This window comes from Zeus faber, assembly GCF_960531495.2.
Source record: "Zeus faber genome assembly, chromosome: 14".
Lineage (NCBI taxonomy): Eukaryota > Metazoa > Chordata > Actinopteri > Zeiformes > Zeidae > Zeus > Zeus faber.
In genome coordinates, this window is record NC_137200.1 from 4,729,836 (window position 1) to 4,745,069 (window position 15,234).

Genomic DNA, 15,234 nt, shown 5'->3' on the forward strand with positions numbered 1-15,234 from the left:
TGTGTTTTGTGCTCGCAATTTGTGCTTTTTGTGCAGCTATTTTGCCAAAAAAAAAAAATCCGAACCATGGGTCCGAAAAAAGTCAGTGCTGAGAAGAAGAAGTGGATGATGTCCATTGACTTAAAGCGCAAAATAATAGGAAAACATGAGCGAGGTGTGCGTGTGATGGAATTGGCGAGGCAGTACGAGCGTAGTACTTCTACGATATGTACCATACAGAAGCAGAAGGAGACGATAAAGGGTGTTACGCCAGCCAAGGGCGTTAAAATAATGTCTAAGCTGCAGAGCGCTGTCCCAGAAAAGATGGAGAATCTGCTGTTGGTGTGGTTGATGGAGAAGCAGATCGCAGGAGATAGCGTGACGGAGGGTATCATCTGCGAGAAGGCAAAAATGATCTACAGATTCTGTTTTATTATGTTTTTATACAATATTTATTATTTATAAATACATTTTTCTTATTTAAAAACACATAACAAAAAAAAATTGGGGTGTTTTTTTGGGGGCTGTAACGGATGAATGGCATTTCAATTAATTTCAATGGGGAAAATTGATTTGCTATACGAGCTCTATCATGGAACGAATTAAACTTGTAAGTCAAAGTACCACTGTACTCAAACAAGTGTGATCTTTCCAGCGATATAGTATACACATATTTTCATATTGCCATATTATTTAAGATGTCACTAAAGTTTGACACTTAGCCAGAGACGTCCATGTCATGAATGGTCATATCGATAAATTGCATTGCAGAAGAAAACCTTTTTAAAAGACTAAGAAGTAGAGCATTTCCTCAAAAAGTGACCAGGGCCTTTATTTACCTCATCTGCAGAGGCTAGGCTTTATTAGAAGTAGGCTTATGTTAGAGGTAGGCTATTATATCTAATTCCCTCTGTTTAACAAGTATATTTGATCATATTTTAGTATGAATTTTAAATCAAATTCCGTCTTGGTGCCAGGCCATGCAAACACATGTGTAGTGATAAAATAGAGCTCGTTGCTACCCAAAAATTCGCACTTGTGGTGGTAGCTGACGGCGGAATAACAGTTTTCCAAGTTCGCCTTGAATGCACCACTTCCTGCTCGGAGCGCTGGAGAGTGAAAGTGATCAGAGCATTTGCTGCTAAGCAGCAGTAGGACATGGAGTCAATTAAATACATCTACAATAAAAACACAATGTTTTTATGTCCTTTGTTTGTGAGTGGAGCTCTGCGGTACTTTTGTATGTCATGATGAACAAATGATAACTAACTTGATGTCTTGATGAATGTACAAAGATGTCAGCTGAGCCATTGCCAAGACACAAGTGAACATAGTGGAATACAATACGTTTCTCCATTATGATTATTTGAGGAAGTTCACCGTGAAAACAATTAGCCCATGAGCCTTAATATGATGAAGTGTATTAACATATGAAACGATTTGTGATGCCATTATTTCTACATTTGAGAAAGCCTGAGGACTCCTTTTTTCACCTCAGGGCTTCCATATACAGTGAGTAGTGTTTAGATAAGAACAGATAAATTAACTACATTTAAGAGTGAGTCGATTCATTTTCTGCACAATTTTGACCTTGAATTGTACCGTGCTGTATTGTGTCCTATGTATTTTGTTCAAATGTTGCTCTCTCTCTCTCTCTCTCTCTCTCTCTCTCTCTCTCTCTCTCTCTCTCTCTCTGTGTGTGTGTGTGTGTGTGTGTGTCTCTCATCTTCATGCATAGACTGCAGAGGCATTAAAATTGAATGAGCCTCACAATGGACTTCAAAGGGAAACTGTGGCACAATCCGTGATGAATCCCAATCCCAGTATTACAGCGCTTCGAGGCGGGGGAGAACAACCGTGCACTTTCCCTGGCCCGTCTGATAGGTTGGTCGGTCGGTCGGGTTGCTCGGTTGCTCGGCAGTTGTGTGATTGTGCTGCTTGGTGGTGATGGAAACTGCGTAGCTTCCTCATTTTTTAAATTGTCTCTGCATCTGCGTGACTTGGCAGCCTCCAGAAGGCTGATGCCGAGGACGCCAGATCACAGCACGTTTGAAGATGATGGCAGCAGCCGAGCTGTGCGATAGCGCTTGCCGTTGGAGATGGAATTTGAAAATCAGATCAGAGATGCACTTGTTCTTGTTTGGAAGCACGACTCTTCTTCTGAGTCTGACTTTATGACATTATGTCAGGATGTAAATAATGTAGTTGTTATCAATGGTTATTAGTATTACACCAAATAAATTTGATTATATGGCGATGAAAACACTGAAGAGATTGAACAACCAAATCAGCAGAGAAGAGGGAATGATGTCCTACGTCAAAGTAGCAGCAGTTTATATTAAAAGTAGCTTAAATATTTTTCAATTTACCGCCTAACTGCAACTAAGTGATGTCAAATTTGGCATTTCTTCGAGTGACATCATTAGAGTGGCATAATGCTCCTTGTGGCTCTTTATTTCAATCAACTTGCAACAGAGTGCTCTCTGCATCAAAGTTTCTCCCTAAGCATGGCCTATGTGTACATATCTGTCTAAAATATATTAATACAAATGTGAATATTAAGCAAACCTGTCATGTTAGGGATGAACAATACCACTTTTTCTCTCCTAAACATGAAGAAAAGGCTGTTCAAATGACTTAAGATGGATAAGGGTGACAATCTTGAGGGTTAGCTTGGTTTCATGAGAACGCAACCAACGGCATACAATAGTTTTCTACATTAAACACCCCTAATATGCTTCTTTGTTTGAAAACAATACGGTTGGTATGGCCACTGGTATTTTGTATTTGTATTTGGTTTCTGTACCAGTACAGTTGTACAGTGCATCTCAAGTCTCGTGGCCTTCCCAACATTTTTCTCTTGACTGCATGCACTTGTCAGACTGGAGAACATTTGCACTTCCAGAGACTGGGGAGCACTACCCATCTGCCCGTCACAGGGAGGCCAGAAAGCTGCTCCTCTGCTGCTCAAACTGACAGACAAGGCTAACAGGACAATGATGGATGACTTCACCGTTCCCCATTCACACACACACACACACACACACACACACACACACACACACACACACACACACACACAACGCAAACATATTTTAACAGACAGACACAGACACACACATAGCCTTGCCATTGTCGATAATCTTCCCCCTAACTGTACGCTGAACACACACACACACACACACACACAAACACACATACACATACAGGCATAAACACAGACAAATCCTTCTGCTCAGCATGGGATAATGATACTGTGAATACCCTTAATATGCTGTGGACCATCCCCTATGTGCTTGCAGGAGACAGCAAATGCGTATTTGATGCCAGTATATTGAGCCATTAAATCATTAAGATCCTTACCGTTTTACATATCTCTTGACAATTGGAACAGCCAAAGAAATGTGGAGTTAGTTGTGATGGTTATGCGTCATATCTGGCAATTAAGAGTGTACATGATGCTGTAGATTAGGTCCAAAAAAAGTGTAAATCGGGATTGGCAATTATATATTTTGTTTGGATGCTTACTTTTACAGCTGAACTGCATGCATCTCCATAATGGATACACTTTAAATGGATAAGATGATGACTCTGGGTAAAGAGAATGCAAATAAATAGTGGGTAAATGTGTGTGTGTGTGTGTGTGTGTGTGTGTGTGTGTGTGTGTGTGTGTGTGTGTGTGTGTGCGTGCGTGCGTGCGTGCATGCATGCGTGCGGATTGGCGTATTTGTATTTAACAGTGGGCGTAGTTCTTTTGTCGTTCTGTAACTAAACGGATCACTCTGTAAAAAAAAGAAAACCGACGCCCACCTCCGATGTCGGGTCGGAGTTTGTTGTCATAGCCGTCCAGCAGGCTGTTGAGGATGTGCGTGACGTCACTCTCGTACACTTTGGGCGTCAGCACCCACGTCTTATTCGACGCCTCGTCGTCGTCATCGGTCTGGAGCGAGCTGTCGGAAACATGCAGAGAATGCTTATGATTAGAACAAATGACTCCAGAGGTGGGGACCGGAGAATAACTTCTAGTCTGTGTTGTTTATTCATAAATAAATGGAGTTGCAAATATATGACTCACTTAACGCTGCACAGAATAAAATACTGAAATCCAGTGATTTATGACTCTTTGCAAATATATTACTTTGGGAAGATTAAAATGGGACTCAACCAAGCCAACAGTATTTCATGTCGGAAAAAGGAAAAATTCCTAATGAATCCCCCCCCCTTTTTTTTTTTCTGTAAACATAAACAACACAGCAACCACTAAGCATTCTGTGAGCAATCAGTAACACCCTCAGTTCTTCTGAGTATTTCATCTGCTCTGCATCCGCCCATTGCGCAGAATTCAAGGTCAACCTCTGTTCAGCTTTTTTACACCACAACATTTGAACATTTTAGAATGGGACATTTTACATCACATTTATTCAGTGTGCTACTGCATACAGATGAAAATAAAAAACAAAAACACAGGCGTTGACAAGAAGCAGATCTGTTTTCATTCGTTTGGAAAGCACGCAGTAATGCACAGTTTGGATGTTCTGGGCCATGTTGTCACATGCCACACTTTGTGTGATTTGCCACACTTGTGGAGATCACATCATAACCCCCCAAAAACAAGAAAGAGAATGACGCTCAACAGAGTTATCTACCATGACACAGTTATTGTATAGACACTAAAGCTAATAGGAGCAGTTTAAGTTTTGACGTGCTGCCGAGGTTACTGCACAAATTAAATGTTTCAATTTTTCCCACGTTTGCCTTGTTTTTTCCACCACCGCAGAATATATTGCTTCTGTTCTGTATCAATGCAAATATAAATAAAGTATATGTATGCAAATTGTGCAGAAATAATGACAAAAAGACTCAACTCACAACATCAAGCCTACAATGAAAATAATGAACGATCTATGATATGGATTTAGCGGGTTGGGTCAGGGTTGAATCGTCCGTTATTCTGTGAATTGTATTTTAAAGGCCTTGTGCATCCGTGGGTGGTGAAGAGTACCGAGCAACATTCCTTCCTTTCTCCGGATCTCAGTAAATTTCTCAGAATGGAACGCATAATGACGTCCCGGGAGCCTCCCCTCACCTCCCAACCCCCATAGCAGAGCAGTAAATGTTTTTTTGTTTTTTTTCCACTTCTCTCTACTCTGCTCCTTCACTCAGAATAGGAAGAATGATTATTCCGTTATTTGAGAAACACACAACCTGCTCTCAAAGATCATTTTTCCTTATCGTGATGTCCGAAAAGCATGGTGCATGATGTGTACAACGAATTGAATACGTAAATAAAAGATACATTAAGAAAGTTCTCTATTTTCTTTAATATACATGAAATTATATTTGTAGATTGTCAAAGATTATAAATTCTTTAACATTACTATTGTACTTGCCTTGATGTTCGCGATCATCACAATCATCATCTGCAAATTCAACGTGGTTGACACCAAACGAGCCCTTCATCTGTTTATTTTGTTAAAAGCCAACTTAAATAGTTAATGATGTCACATAGCAGTAGGTCAATGCCTACGTCATAGCAAAAACGACAGTTAACTTAGAGTGATTTGCAGGTGATTCTGCGGTTGCCTGGCAACACCAAGAGAAGAAGGCTCAACGTGCCGCTCTGCTTTGTAGTCTGCACAAGAAGGGAAGAGCGGTGAGGAACACAAACTGTGTGATCTGGGCCTTTCTGCGTGCGTGCATGCGTGCGTGCCTGCGTGCGTGCGCCTACGTGAGTCTGGATTTATGTGTTTTTCTCAACCTGGATAGCTGTGTGAGTTTTTAAGGGAGAGAGAATTTGACATGATGACAAGGAGAGAGATAAAGATAGATAGAGAGACAGAGAGGGAGTGAGAGAGAGAGGGAGAGGGAGAGAGAGGGAGCGAGCAAAAGAGAGAGAGGGAGAGAGAGAAAGAGAGAGGGAGAGAGCGAGCGAGAGAGAGAGAGAGAGGAGAGAGAGAGAGAAATACGATGAGGTGGCCAGAGATGGTTTTGGGGGGCGGGGGGGGGTGATTTGGAAGGATTTCAGTTATTTCATTTTTATTTTTTTTGAACCCAGCCCTGGATCACTTGTTTGACTCCCAGCTGCCGTGCAACAAGAGCAGAGAGAGGTGGACGAGGGAACAAAACAGGAACCTTGAACCAGTTGTGGGCTTTCAGCGCCACTCTGCAGCAGCGAGAGCATAATAGGTGACCGCCGAGCCCTTCAATGAAATATACATAGCGAATTGAGCATGCGAAGATGCCACGGTGAAGACATGGAGAGGGAGGCACTAATAGCTCGGCCGCGCTCTCAGGCTGCAGCAGGAACCTCCATGCTTTGACCAGCGGTCTCCCCCAGACTACATTAAGTGGCATTAAGTGCCATCCACCCCCCCCCCCCCCCCAACCCTACCCTACCCACCTTATGAAACCAGCGCCTAGCACATTAAATCTTCATCACGTCGTACCGATGAAACCTTTTAGATCTGCCTTCCTGGGTTTTGTAAAGAAAAAGTAGAAAATGAAACATGAAAACTAAAACAGAGGAAAATATAACCTTTTCTCAAATGTTGAACAGGATGTGTTAGAGTGACAAGACAGACAGACAGACAGACAGACAGACAGACAGACAGATACTGTAGATAGATGGATGGATGGATGGATGTATGGATGGATATATGGATGTATGGATGGATGGATGGATGGATGGATGGATGGATGGATGGATATATGGATGTATGGATGGATGGATGGATATATGGATGTATGGATGGATGGATGGATGGATGGATGGATGGATAGATAGATAGATAGATAGATAGACAGACAGACAGACAGACAGACAGACAGACAGACGGACAGACGGACAGACGGATAGACGGATAGATAGATAAGATAGGCAGGCAGGCATACAGACAGAGAGAGAGACAGACAGACAGACAGACGGACAGATACTGTAGACAGGCAGATACTGTAGATAGATGGATGGATGTATGTATGGATGGATATATGGATGTATGGGTGGATGGATGGATGGGTGGATGGATAGACAGATAGATAGATAGACAGACAGACAGACAGACAGACAGACAGACAGACAGACAGACAGACAGACAGACAGACAGACAGAAAGACAGACAGACAGACAGACAGACAGACAGACAGACAGACAGATAGATAGATAGATAGATAGATAGATAGATAGATAGATAGATAGATAGATAGATAGATAGATAGATAGATAGATAGATAGATAAGATAGATAGATAGATAGATAGATAGATAGACGGTCAGACAGAGGGACGGAGGGACGGAAAGAGGCAGTGTGAGACCCTGACCAGGTTTCAGTGTGCGGCTCGTTCAGACTCACTCTCTGTTTATGGAAATGAAGAAATGCTCCAGAGGAAGAAACATCAAAGTGAGCAGGCATGTGCTCTCCACTGCAGACAGATCTGAGCTTTCACTGCTAATTTGGTACCTGGAGGTCTACAGTACAGTGTGTGTGTGTGTGTGTGTGTGTGTGTGTGTGTGTGTGTGTGTGTGTGTGTGTGTGTGTGTGTGTGTGTGTGTGTGTGTGTGTGTGTGTGTGTGTATGTGTGGTAGATACACTGTGTGTTAGCTTGTATTCAAATGCGCAGATGTTTCCGTAGTATGCATGCATGTGTGTGGGTTGCTGTAAATGCACATGCATGCAGTGCATGCATGTGCATTTATGTGCATCAGTATTGTGTGTCTAGGCGTGCGTGTGTGTGCCTATATGCGCCTACTTGTTTCTAACTCATATCTTTCAAGGTAATCCATGTAAATGTAATGAAATAGAATCAGAAGTTAAATTATGTATGGTTAATTACTCTATTTTAGTGATTTTAGTGATATTTTAATATTTTAGTGATAAACCGAGAACATTTATTTTGTTTATTCATTTTTACAGGTCACCACTCAGTTAAATAACTTAACGTAGGTTGGTATTGATGGCATATTGATGGCATTTACTAAATGAGCATGTTAGGTGAATGTGAGTGTCAGTATATGTCAGTAATTTTGCAGAGCAGATGAATGATCATCATTGTTACTCAGTCACACAGGAGAGCTGTGGATAATAGTATTACAATTATAAGTTATAATTGAGTAATATCTGATTCTATCATCATTGATGAAATTACCTATCAGCACTGGTATATTATTTTACCATATTCCACTGGTATATTATTTTACCATATTCCACTGGTATATTATTTTACCATATTCCACTGGTATATTATTTTACCATATTCCACTGGTATATTATTTTACCGTATACCACTGGAATATTGTTTTACCGGTTTATTATCAGCACTGCTATATTATTTGGTTATTTCCAGTTAATAAAATTATTCTTAATCGGTTCATTTTTCCCGTATACTGTACATTTACAGTATAAATACATTTCAACTGTACTGCTATTACAGGATAACACATTTAATTAAATTTACATGATTACCAAAATGTTAATATACAGTATCGTACAAGAAATCAACGATTCATACCCAATATCATTTTACTTTTGATCAAGCAATTTAAACATGATTTTCTTGCAAATGCTATTGCACCCTACAGCAGAGAAGTGTGATGCTGCCTGTGCTGTGCCATGCATCCATAAATACGGGAGAGGGCAATTCAAAGCAGTATCAGTGATGGAAACCAATGTTTATCTACCATCAGCCCCCCATCAGGTTCCCCTGAGCCATCATCTCTGCATGTTTTTAATTGTGCCTAATGAAGGAACAGAACCTAATGAACCCGCTGCTTATTGAAATATGAAACAGGCTTTGTGCCTACAGTAAATGGCAACCTGACAACAACACACATCTCCAAGCATCGTGCCACACAACTTCTTGCACCAAAATGTGCACTGCTTGAAATCATGACTCCATTGAAATAACAAACAATTTGCTAATGAATGCTTACTGTTTTAAATGTATTTCATTAATTTGATTATTTTATTCTACTTTGTAAATGCATTTTTCTTTGCTTGCTCTTCTTTTATTATCACTATCTGACGGCCTTCTTTTAATGTAAAGCACTTTGAGTTACATGTTGTGTATGAAATGTACTATACAAATAAAGTTTATTATTATCATTATTATTATTATTATTATTATTATTGTTGTTCAAGAAGCTTCTAAATTGAGCTTTTGTTGTTAACCTCAATCTGGAATACATTTGGGTTAAAAATATATATAGTTTGCATTTCTGTTTTTTTTGTCATTAGTCCTGATACAGTGGTCAGGTTGTTGTTTTCCTTCAGAATCGAGGTGTGATTTAAGGTAGCCTGAAGACACACGGGTTAGTAGTGACAGATCACCGGAACTCTGGTGGCCGTGACAAAGCTCTATTTAACTGACCTCTGGCGGTGGATGCTGGTCTATTTACAGACTGTGCCCTGTCTATTCTAAACAGGATGACATGAATTAGAGACATTAGGCCGAGCTGACATGCAATACAGTCTTTCTTCAGCCAATAAGTGAGATAAGGCAAATTAAGCTCATTTGGAAAGGCGCATGAGAGTTGTCTCAAGTGAAGTTTGAAGTCCACAAGGGTTTGTGCAGATGGGAAAACTGCAGTTAGTGGTGACATGCCCAAGACACGGTCGATTTAGGAGGACAGCCCAAATCTAATTCACTACTAAAATTCTGTGATTAGTTATAATCCCTTCCCATATGATGAGGCTGGGTGATCATTGGAGGTGAGGGTTGGAAATGAAAGGTTGAGGGGAGGAGTTTTGAACTTTAAATTTGCACATTATCCTCTGTTCACTCGCCAGTAACTGTGCCCTTTAAAAAGAAACTTGCACACTCTTTTGGATTAAGGAAAGCCTGTAGACCTAAATATATCTCTCAGGATAAAAACAGGGCTATTACCTGCAGAGCAAAGTCAGGGAGTGTGGCATTAGTGAGAGACTTAGCAAGGACTGTATTAGCTCTGTCGTGCAAAAGAATCAACACCAACTTTGTATGTATGGCATAGAAATAACACACACCAATATCCATGGCTTTATATATTAGGAATATTGTATTACCCTCTAGGAATTGCTCTGCTGCCGCTAATCTATATATCTATTAGATTAGATACAAAAATTTTGACTTTGTTATCAATACCAGCTTTGGGACCTTGATGTCGATACCAAATCCGTACCACGGTAAATCAACATGAACTCAACATATATTTTCAAAAATAAACATAAAATAACTAAGAACATATAACTGGGTGTCTCTTGAACATCAAATCAAATCACTTTTTAAACCATTGAAATAACTTTTCTGAACAACATTTCTGATATATCTGTTATCACACCTGTCGTGATTTTAAAGTCATTGAAGAGATCAGGGTGGTTGTCGGACAGGTGCCTCCGAAGGTTGGAAGTGTTGCCTCCCTTGTGCGAGACAAACTTTCCAGCACCTTTTTGAAAAATAGCGGCGCAATATATTCGGGTTCACCATTTTCATTGGCCTGGCTTCAAAGCACTTACATATTTCGCGGCGAGCGCCCTGCTTTTCAACAAGTTGTGGACCGTAAGTACAGATCATATACATCTACATATACAGTATAATGTATATATACAGTATATATATATATATATATATATGCACACACATATGCTCACAAGCCACTAAACATCTATCTATCCATCCATCCATCCATCCATCCATCCATCCATCCATCCATCTACTGTATCGCTCTTATTTACTATTCTGTAGATGTAATGCATCTACATACGTTTATTAAATCCAATTTGACCAATTATGACAGATTACACTCATCAAGTATCTTCATTTGTAAAGCTGCACCTGTATTATTCAGTCATTCAACCTATCAATCTATACGTGTTTAACATTCCAACCTAATGGTGTAGAAATGTTCATTGTAATCTTGATAAAGACAGACTGGGTCTACTGTTAATTTGCTTGTAAAAATATATATGGTTAATGTTCGCACAATGATGACATGTAAAAGTCATTAAAACCATTAGATAGATGTCAAGATACGGACCATGAGATTGTGATATACGTGCTTCAAGCGTCGTCTCAAAGCTTTGCATTCCGGGATGAGGTTCCCCCATTTTACTGAATGGTACATTCCTGGTTACATTGATCTACATAAATACATACAATTCATACATTCAACATTATATATGAATAGTGCTGGAAAAAAAATGTGAATGCTGAGGCCCTGAATGAACATAGGTTCTTGGTACCAGCAGATCTATATTTAGCTGTCTGCACTGAACCAAATGCGTTGCCTGCATTTCACCGAGATGTAACCAAACTCTAAGTTCTGGTCATCACACGGCCAGCTGGAGTTGGCCAGCTAATCCTTAAATTGATTGTTGTTGTTAAAACGTACCAAAACAACTGTCTGTCCTGTCTGTGTGGCGCTTGCATGATCAGCTTAATTATAAAGCCTTAAACATCCTACTGGAACAGTGCATGTGTTGGACTCAAACACTAATAAGTAAGACCGAGTCCTTGAGTCCCCGAATAACTAAAGAGTATTTTTCTGAAATCCAAATAACTGAAAAGATGAACAGGTGTTCCAGTGACAGTCATCGATGGAAAACAATCAGCACAGGCCAATCAATTACAGTGTGACATAAATGTAAGATAATGAAAATGCATGATCTCTAACATCTCTGTCATTACTAATGACTCCACTCGTCGACAATATCATCAGACATTCATTATTGGTATCCAACAGCTCATTAACTAAAAGTTTGTTGACAGCTGCTGTTACAAAAAGTTATAATGTAATATTTTACGAGCAAGCACAGGCTGGTGCATTGTGTGGACTAACCAGAATACGAAAACTATACCATCATTCAGTGTCATTAAATACATGGGCTAATATGGCAGCTTTGCACAGGTTTTAAAACAAGACAAGGATCTTTTTGGCAATACTCGGACAAACCCATTTCACTTATCACATTGACAAATTTGGATTTAGCACATTCACTAGTTTCCTCATTCACTAATAATCAAAATATGTCACACAGGCAGACACACCAGGGCATAAAATAGACCACAGTACTAAATGACACAAGGTTGAAGGGTGGGTGAACACTCATAATTACAAATAGGAAAGCACAAGGTGTAGATTGCAATCTATTCCAAACAAGGAGGCTGGTGGCTGGATTCATCACGGTGGTGCTTGAGTGCAGACTGATTTGTTAGCCACCATTTTTTCAGCCTCCGGCAGCACAAGACGCAGGCCAATTGATTGCCAAAACCATCGCTTCCCCCCAACCAATCCTATCATTCTGAACCCTATCCTACACCAAATCACGTTACATTTTGCCAATTTCTTATGCCCGCAGTAATTCATTTGTTTTTTATTGTACCAAAATCAAAGCCCATATGTGTCACCTTCGTCCTAACTGTGCATGCACAGTTCCATTTCTCAATGTGATTGTCTGCCATTTTGATTAATTTTTTACCCCCTTTCCCCTTTTCCACTAGTATGAGATGTTATTTCCCTGGATAAAAGCTGAAGTGCAACCTGCTGTTTGTATATATTTATTTCAGATAGAGGGAAACAAACAACTTGCATTAGGAATGTGCTTTTGACTCTCAGGGTGCCCATGATCCTTGCAGGCAGCTCCTAGCATCCAGTGTGTGGCCTTAGCCTCCATGTAGCCAGACACCAAAACGCAGAATACAGCACCGACGACGAACACATGCAAAGCCTCTCTTTGCATCATTCATTTAGCAAAACACTGAAGATGAATCATCTTGGATGATCCCTTCCACGCTCATACAGCCTCCACACAGAGGTCAGCTTGTTGTTTCCATTAAATCAAATCCAAATGCAATCCACGTTGTGTTGTATTGTATTGCACTGTTTATTTTATGTACAACTAAACAACGAATTTGGTTTGAAATATAAACATGTAATCTAATGCACGGTGCAACACTGGAGAGAAAAAAAACCCTCCTCATCCTAGCTACCTCAGATCCCACTGAAAAACAGGGTTAGAAATAACCATCAGCTGACATATTGTATGGTTGGGGAAAAACATATTTTTCTTATATTATGTACACATGATAAATATATATATATTTTTTTTCCAAGCACAACATACCCTCTGGTTTGGATCGCCTTACCTTGCAGGGAGATTCACGAGTAGGAACACCCAGAACAGTAGCTTCAGAGGAAGGCAAGGCTTCGCCATTGTTGCCGAGCATTTGGAGGCTGAATGAGACGGAGCCATCGTGACCGTCTTCTCTCTTGTCGTGTCCGCGTCCGCGTCCGTGTGTTTACTGTGGATTCTCCCCGCGACACATCACGGGTCTGCTGCAAAACCACAGTCGGATCGAGGCTATGTATCACCCTTTTTCCTCTCGATAACCACCCGTGTGAATGAAACCATACACGAGCAATAACCCCCTTAAAGAGAAAAACCCTTAGAAAATAAAAAATTAAAAAAAAAAAAACCTCCGCAGCAAGGAGCTACCCTGACAGCCCGCAGCCCAGAAGGAGCGTCGGAGCCTGGGTGTGCATGCAGATTAACTCGGGTCAGAGGGAGCTGATGCACGGTGCGGCAGCGCGGATCAACACATGCGTGGTTTCACATACGGAAGCAAGAGCTGTGGAGAGGGAGAGGAAAAAAGAACATGTGCTTGGCACCTTTTTCCAACCGGAGAAGACGCATTTTAAACGCTCATCATCATGTTATGTGCGGATGTGTTTTATTCGGACATAAACATGTATATTCAAATCAGACACCTGAGAAAATAAATCAAGAAATGAAAATCACTCCAGTGGGCGACGAGACGGCGAGGAGCTCCCTGGCGTTTTTGTTTCTTTTTCCGATCTGTTTTATTTTATTTTATTTTTATTTTTTATTTTTTTTGTTATTTCTACCGAATTGCGTCACTCGGAGCAGCGACGTCAAACCCGCGCCGCGCTTTGAGCACCGCGGACAGCTCCGGGTTCAGGAGCCGTGGTGCTGCGTTCCATCCCGACCAAACTGGGAAAAAAGACACCGCCCCGCTTGCAACGTGCAAAGGAACGAAAGGGCCGTTTAAATCGGCATTCCAAGTCGGAATTTTCGGGGGGGGGGGGGGTTAGAAAGAACGCTCTGACTGGAGTCTGACCACAAGGCCTGACGTCACGGCAACATGGCGTCACACACCGTAAATGGTGTGGCGCGTCTAAATTTGATCTTTAACTACGTTATATATCTTGCCATAAATGGGTAGCATGGTCGTGCAAACTATTTCCATAGTTGGAAAGTTTTGATTTTAATGTTAGGGTTATTTATGCTCCAAATGAATATATATATATACTATTGAATATAACATATAAATATTATATTAAAGTGCCAAGTGGAAAAAATGCATGCATATGCATATAAACTGATTTACGTGGTCTGTTGTTGCTGCCGCATATGGGTGTATAATATGTAGATGGACAATTAAACATACGTACTGATGGATCATTTTAATGTGGACTGGATGGCTGGACTGAGGAGACAAAGACAGTGATTAGAAGATGAGTATTTTTTAAGTTCTGGTACAATGTTTTGAGAGGGAAAGAAAGAAAGAAAGAAAGAAAGAAAGAAAGAAAGAAAGAAAGGAAAGAAAGCGAGCAGGAGAGAGAGTGATTGAGAGAGGGGAGTGATTGGGGGAGACATAGAGAGAGCGAGAAAGGCAGGGGAGAGTGAGAAAAAAGCAATCTCTGGGGGCCGGCTGATAGTCTCTGTGGTGACCTCCACCGGCAGATGTCACAAAAGGTGTAAAAGCTGAACATTGCTTTGTGACACAAGTTTGACATTTCAGCAAAGATCATTATGCTCGGACATCTTGTGCACCCGCACGTAAGCCACAGCACCAACTAAGAGTAAATAATAAGAGTAAATAACATCACCTTAAATGGTTACATGGAAAGTCAAAAGAAATGGTGGTAAGCGTGATGACCCATGACCTTTGGCAAAAAATTGCATCACTTTACATCATTCCCCCTTGGAGATTGTACATCTTCACAAAAGAAAGAGAACAGGATAAAATACATCACAACAGAAAACAAACCAACAACCAATCTCAAAACACAAACAAGAAATTAAACATAAAACAAAAACAAGACTGAAAGAAACCTCAAACCAATCCAATAACAATAGGTACGTATATGTGAATGTATACTAAGAGTAAAGCGGGAACAAATGCAATAAAGTAAATGACTGTTACACAAGAATTAAGCGATATGCCAACAAATAACACGTTGTATATGGTTATCAGAAACACC